The sequence below is a fragment of the Mustelus asterias genome, unplaced genomic scaffold, assembly GCF_964213995.1.
Source record: "Mustelus asterias unplaced genomic scaffold, sMusAst1.hap1.1 HAP1_SCAFFOLD_1187, whole genome shotgun sequence".
In the NCBI taxonomy this organism is placed as follows: domain Eukaryota; kingdom Metazoa; phylum Chordata; class Chondrichthyes; order Carcharhiniformes; family Triakidae; genus Mustelus; species Mustelus asterias.
This window is the reverse complement of record NW_027591132.1, coordinates 82501-89728: the sequence shown is the minus strand read 5'-3', so window position 1 is coordinate 89728 and position 7228 is coordinate 82501.

The following is a 7228-nucleotide window of genomic DNA, read 5'->3' as shown; positions in this document are numbered from 1 at the left end:
CTGCCCTTAGTATCAGGAGCAGCGGGGATCAGATTAAGCAACAGCCGGGAAAAGATCAGCCAACCGCGGGGGAACTCATTAACCAGTTTCGTGGGAACTCATTAACCAGTTTCGTGGGAACTCATTAACCAGTTTCGGGAAAACTTCCACCAAAGGCGGGGAAAACATGAACCGACGGCGGGGAAGCCATTGTCCAACAGACGGGAGCACATTAAGCAGCTGCCCTTAGTATCAGGAGCAGCGGGGATCAGATTAAGCAACAGCCGGGAAAAGATCAGCCAACCGCGGGGGAACTCATTAACCAGTTTCGTGGGAACTCATTAACCAGTTTCGGGAAAACTTCCACCAAAGGCGGGGAAAACATGCACCAACGGCGGGGAAGCCATTGTCCAACAGGGGGGAGCACATTAAGCAGCTGCCCTTAGTATCAGGAGCAGCGGGGTACAAATGAACAAGCAGCGGGGAAAACAACTCCGTGGGAACTCATTAACCAGTTTCGTGGGAACTCATTAACCAGTTTCGGGAAACCTTCCACCAAAGGCGGGGAAAACATGCACCAACGGCGGGGAAGCCATTGTCCAACAGGGGGGAGTACATTAAGCAGCTGCCCTTAGTATCAGGAGCAGCGGGGTACAAATGAACAAGCAGCGGGGAAAACAACTCCGTGGGAACTCATTAACCAGTTTCGTGGGAACTCATTAACCAGTTTCGGGAAACCTTCCACCAAAGGCGGGGAAAACATGCACCAACGGCGGGGAAGCCATTGTCCAACAGGGGGGAGCACATTAAGCAGCTGCCCTTAGTATCAGGAGCAGCGGGGATCAGATTTAGCAGCAGCCGGGAAAAGATCAGGAAACCGCGGGGGAACTCATTAACCAGTTTCGTGGGAACTCATTAACCAGTTTCGTGGGAACTCATTAACCAGTTTCGGGAAAACGTCCAGCAAAGGCGGGGAAAACATGAACCAGCGGCGGGGAAGGCATTGTCCAACAGGGGGAAGTACATTAAGCAGCTGCCCTTAGTATCAGGAGCAGCGGGGATCAAATTAAGCAACAGCCGGGAAAAGATCAACCAACCGCGGGGGAACTCATTAACCAGTTTCGTGGGAACTCATTAACCAGTTTCGGGAAAACGTCCACCAAAGGCGGGGAAAGCATCAACCAACGGCGGGGAAGCCATTGTCCAACAGTGGGGAGCACATTAAGCAGCTGCCCTTAGTATCAGGAGCAGCGGTGCACAAATGAACCAGCAGCGGGGAAAACAGCTTCGTGGGAACTCATTAACCAGTTTCGGGGGAACTCATTAACCAGTTTCGGGAAATCTTCCACCAGAGGCGGGGAAAGCATCAACCAACGGCGGGGAAGCCTTTGTCCAACAGGGGGGAGCACATTAAGCAGCTGCCCTTAGTCTCAGGAGCAGCGGGGAAAAGATTAAGCAACAGCCGGGAAAAGATCAGCCAACCGCGGGGGAACTCATTAACCAGTTTCGTGGGAACTCATTAACCAGTTTCGTGGGAACTCATTAACCAGTTTCGGGAAAACGTCCACCAAAGGCGGGGAAAGCATCAGCCAACGGCGGGGAAGCCATTGTCCAACAGTGGGGAGCACATTAAGCAGCTGCCCTTAGTATCAGGAGCAGCGGGGATCAGATTAAGCAACAGCCGGGAAAAGATCAGCCAACCGCGGGGGAACTCATTAACCAGTTTCGTGGGAACTCATTAACCAGTTTCGGGAAATCCTACACCAAAGGCGGGGAAAACATCAACCAGCGGCGGGGAAGCCATTGTCCAACAGGGGGAAGTACATTAAGCAGCTGCCCTTAGTATCAGGAGCAGCGGGGTACAAATGAACCAGCAGCGGGGAAAACAACTTCGTGGGAACTCATTAACCAGTTTCGGGGGAACTCATTAACCAGTTTCGGGAAAACATCAACCAAAGGCGGGGAAAGCATCAACCAACGGCGGGGAAGCCACTGTCCAACAGTGGGGAGCACATTAAGCAGCTGCCCTAAGTATCAGGAGCAGCGGGGATCAGATTAAGCAACAGCCGGGAAAAGATCAACCAACCGCGGGGGAACTCATTAACCAGTTTCGTGGGAACTCATTAACCAGTTTCGGGGGAACTCATTAACCAGTTTCGGGAAACCTTCCACCAAAGGCGGGGAAAACATCAACCAGCGGCGGGGAAGCCATTGTCCAACAGGCGGGAGCACATTAAGCAGCTGCCCTTAGTATCAGGAGCGGCGGGGTACAAATGAACCAGCAGCGGGGAAAACAGCTTCGTGGGAACTCATTAACCAGTTTCGTGGGAACTCATTAACCAGTTTCGTGGGAACTCATTAACCAGTTTCGGGAAAACTTCCACCCAAAGGCGGGGAAAGCATCAACCAACGACGGGGAAGCCATTGTCCAACAGGGGGGAGCACATTAAGCAGCTGCCCTTAGTATCAGGAGCAGCGGGGAACAGATTAAGCAACAGCCGGGAAAAGATCAACCAACCGCGGGGGAACTCATTAACCAGTTTCCTGGGAACTCATTAACCAGTTTCGGGAAAACTTCCACCAAAGGCGGGGAAAGCATCAACCAGCGGCGGGGAAGCCATTGTCCTACAGTGGGGAGCACATTAAGCAGCTGCCCTTAGTATCAGGAGCCGCGGGGATCAGATTAAGCAACAGCCGGGAAAAGATCAGCCAACCGCGGGGGAACTCATTAACCAGTTTCGTGGGAACTCATTAACCAGTTTCTGGGGAACTCATTAACCAGTTTCGGGAAATCCTCCACCAAAGGCGGGGAAAGCATCGACCAACGGCCGGGAAGCCTTTGTCCAACAGTGGGGAGCACATTAAGCAGCTGCCCTTAGTCTCAGGAGCAGCGGGGTACAAATGAACCAGCAGCGGGGAAAACAACTTCGTGGGAACTCATTAACCAGTTTCGTGGGAACTCATTAACCAGTTTCGGGAAAACATCCACCAGGGGCGGGGAAAGCATCAACCAACGGCGGGGAAGCCATTGTCCAACAGGGGGCAGTACAATAAGCAGCTGCCCTAAGTATCAGGAGCAGCGGGGATCAGATTAAGCAACAGCCGGGAAAAGATCAACCAACCGCGGGGGAACTCATTAACCAGTTTCGTGGGAACTCATTAACCAGTTTCGGGGGAACTCATTAACCAGTTTCGGGAAACCTTCCACCAAAGGCGGGGAAAACATCAACCAGCGGCGGGGAAGCCATTGTCCAACAGGCGGGAGCACATTAAGCAGCTGCCCTTAGTATCAGGAGCAGCGGGGTACAAATGAACCAGCAGCGGGGAAAACAGCTTCGTGGGAACTCATTAACCAGTTTCGGGGGAACTCATTAACCAGTTTCGGGAAAACATCCACCAGAGGCGGGGAAAGCATCAACCAACGGCGGGGAAGCCTTCGTCCAACAGGGGGGAGCACGTTAAGCAGCTGCCCTCAGTATCAGGAGCAGCGGGGTGCAAATGAACCAGCAGCGGGGAAAACAACTTCGTGGGAACTCATTAACCAGTTTCGTGGGAACTCATTAACCAGTTTCGGGAAAACATCCACCAGAGGCGGGTAAAGCATCAACCAACGGCGGGGAAGCCATTGTCCAACAGGGGGCAGTACATTAAGCAGCTGCCCTTAGTATCAGGAGCTGCGGGGATCAGACTAAGCAACAGCCGGGAAAACATTAACCAACTTCGGGGGAACTCATTAACCAATTATTTGATGACCGGTAGGCGGCGCTCTATCGGCTTCGGCGACCGGCGGGTGGCGGTTCGGGGTCGTGGCGACCCGGGGCGAGGCGGCCCGGCCGTTGAAATCGCGAAAAAACGCGTTTTTAAAAAGAACCGTCGGTCCCCATCGGGATGGATTTGACCCCCTCATGCCGCCGTCGGGACCTCTTCGGCGGCATGACTACCGGAGGTGTTCCCGCCGAGGTGGCCACTTGCATTTTCTGGCACGGGGGGTTGGCGGGGTACCTGCAGAATAGCAGGAAGGCGATGGCAATGACATGTGGCAACTCATTAACCAGTTTTGACTTTGCTGCATTGAAGGCGGAAAATCGAAACAGGGCCCCGCTCGAGCCCCCAGGTCTGCCGGGACCGCACCGGGCCGCCGCCCCGACGGCCGTTCGGCCAGAATGGGCTAGTATTTCTCCGGATTTTTGGCCGTTTTTCCGACTTTTTCGGACGTCGGAAAAGCGGCGGCCTGGCCACCGGCCGCGGCCGGGGGTGCCTTCCCCTCGAGCGAGGGCCCGGAATTCACCCGTTTGCAGCCCCGGAGGAGCTCCGCCGGCGGCCGGAATGGTTGAGACCATCGGCCGCGCTGAACGGAGCTCGGGTAACTCATTAACCAACCTGGACTTGGCCCCTGGCGCAGGAGGGGGGGTCCAGGTGAGGGCTGGCAGGCCGTGGCCACCCGGCAGCAGTGATGCACCCGCGATGGCGGTAGTCCTTCCGATTCGGAGGCTCCCTGGCCCCGCAGAGCAAAAATGGGAGCCGCACGGAGCTCTATGAAGTCAGATCCGGTCGGTGGTGGCGGGGCAGGGTGCACGGTTTCCCGCAGAGCTCGGCGGATCCGTCCCGCCGAGGTGGCCACTCGCATTTTCTGGCAGGGGAGTCCCGAGGCTGGTTAACCAGTTACCCCCGGAAGTGGGGATGGAGTTGAGATTGAACCGTTTTGCGGGGCCTCCGGGCCCCTTCCCCGGTAGGACTACCGGGGCACACCCCGCCGAGGTGGCCACTTGCATTTTCTGGCACGGGGGGTTGGCGGGGTACCTGCAGAATAGCAGGAAGGCGATGGCAATGACATGTGGCAACTCATTAACCAGTTTTGACTTTGCTGCATTGAAGGCGGAAAATCGAAACAGGGCCCCGCTCGAGCCCCCAGGTCTGCCGGGACCGCACCGGGCCGCCGCCCCGACGGCCGTTCGGCCAGAATGGGCTAGTATTTCTCCGGATTTTTGGCCGTTTTTCCGACTTTTTCGGACGTCGGAAAAGCGGCGGCCTGGCCACCGGCCGCGGCCGGGGGTGCCTTCCCCTCGAGCGAGGGCCCGGAATTCACCCGTTTGCAGCCCCGGAGGAGCTCCGCCGGCGGCCGGAATGGTTGAGACCATCGGCCGCGCTGAACGGAGCTCGGGTAACTCATTAACCAACCTGGACTTGGCCCCTGGCGCAGGAGGGGGGGTCCAGGTGAGGGCTGGCAGGCCGTGGCCACCCGGCAGCAGTGATGCACCCGCGATGGCGGTAGTCCTTCCGATTCGGAGGCTCCCTGGCCCCGCAGAGCAAAAATGGGAGCCGCACGGAGCTCTATGAAGTCAGATCCGGTCGGTGGTGGCGGGGCAGGGTGCACGGTTTCCCGCAGAGCTCGGCGGATCCGTCCCGCCGAGGTGGCCACTCGCATTTTCTGGCAGGGGAGTCCCGAGGCTGGTTAACCAGTTACCCCCGGAAGTGGGGATGGAGTTGAGATTGAACCGTTTTGCGGGGCCTCCGGGCCCCTTCCCCGGTAGGACTACCGGGGCACACCCCGCCGAGGTGGCCACTTGCATTTTCTGGCACGGGGGGTTGGCGGGGTACCTGCAGAATAGCAGGAAGGCGATGGCAATGACATGTGGCAACTCATTAACCAGTTTTGACTTTGCTGCATTGAAGGCGGAAAATCGAAACAGGGCCCCGCTCGAGCCCCCAGGTCTGCCGGGACCGCACCGGGCCGCCGCCCCGACGGCCGTTCGGCCAGAATGGGCTAGTATTTCTCCGGATTTTTGGCCGTTTTTCCGACTTTTTCGGCCGTCGGAAAAGCGGCGGCCTGGGCACCGGCCGCGGCCGGGGGTGCCTTCCCCTCGAGCGAGGGCCCGGACCTCACCCGGTTGCAGCCCCGGGTGGGGCTCCGCCGGCGGCCGGAATGGTTGAGACCATCGGCCGCGCTGAACGGAGGTCTGGTAAATCATTAACCAAACTGGACTTAGTCTCTGGCAAGAGAGATGGTCCAGCCGACGGGCACGACCGAGGGCCCGGACCTCACCCGGCTGCAGCCCCGGGTGGGGCTCCGCCGGCGGCCGGAATGGTTGAGACCATCGGCCGCGCTGAACGGAGGTCTGGTAAATCATTAACCAAACTGGACTTAGTCTCTGGCAAGAGAGATGGTCCAGCCGACGGGCACGACCGAGGGCCCGGACCTCACCCGGTTGCAGCCCCGGGTGGGGCTCCGCCGGCGGCCGGAATGGTTGAGACCATCGGCCGCGCTGAACGGAGGTCTGGTAAATCATTAACCAAACTGGACTTAGTCTCTGGCAAGAGAGATGGTCCAGCCGACGGGCACGACCGAGGGCCCCGGACCTCACCCGGTTGCAGCCCCGGGTGGAGCTCCGCCGGCGGCCGGAATGGTTGAGACCATCGGCCGCGCTGAACGGAGCTCTGGTAAATCATTAACCAAACTGGACTTAGTCTCTGGCAAGAGAGATGGTCCAGCCGACGGGCACGACCGAGGGCCCGGACCTCACCCGGTTGCAGCCCCGGGTGGAGCTCCGCCGGCGGCCGGAATGGTTGAGACCATCGGCCGCGCTGAACGGAGCTCTGGTAAATCATTAACCAAACTGGACTTAGTCTCTGGCAAGAGAGATGGTCCAGCCGACGGGCACGGTGGCAGAGTTAGCCGAACTTGACTTAGCCTCTGGCCGCAGAGAGGGTCCATCAAACGGGGCACGGTGGGAGATTAAGCCGCACTAGGCTCAGGCTCTGGCCACGGGAGGGTGGCCCAGGTGTGAGCCGGCAGTAAATGGTGAACCAGTGAAAAGCCAGCACCCGAGGGTGCGGTTGTGCTGCCGACTTGGAGGCTCCCTGTGCCCGCAGAGCAAAAATGTGAGCACAGACGGAAGTCTATGAAGTCAGATCCGGTCGGCGGTCGCCAGGCTCGGTGCATGGTTTCCCGCAGAGGTTGGTGGATCCGTCCCGCCGAGGTGGGCACCTGCATTTTCTGGCACAAGTGTCCGGAGGCTGGTTAATGAGTTGCCGCCGGTAGCCCGCATGGAGTTGCGATTGACCCGTTTTGCGGGCCCCCCAGGCCTCATTCTCGGTAGGACTACCGGGCCGCACCCCGCCGAGGTGGACACGTGCATTTTCTGGCAGGGGGGGTTGGCGGGGTGCCCGGAGATTTTCGGGAACTCGTTTTTCAGAACATTTTTTGGCTAGCGGTGTCAGTTTGAAAGTACCCAGGAAAGTGCTACTTCAC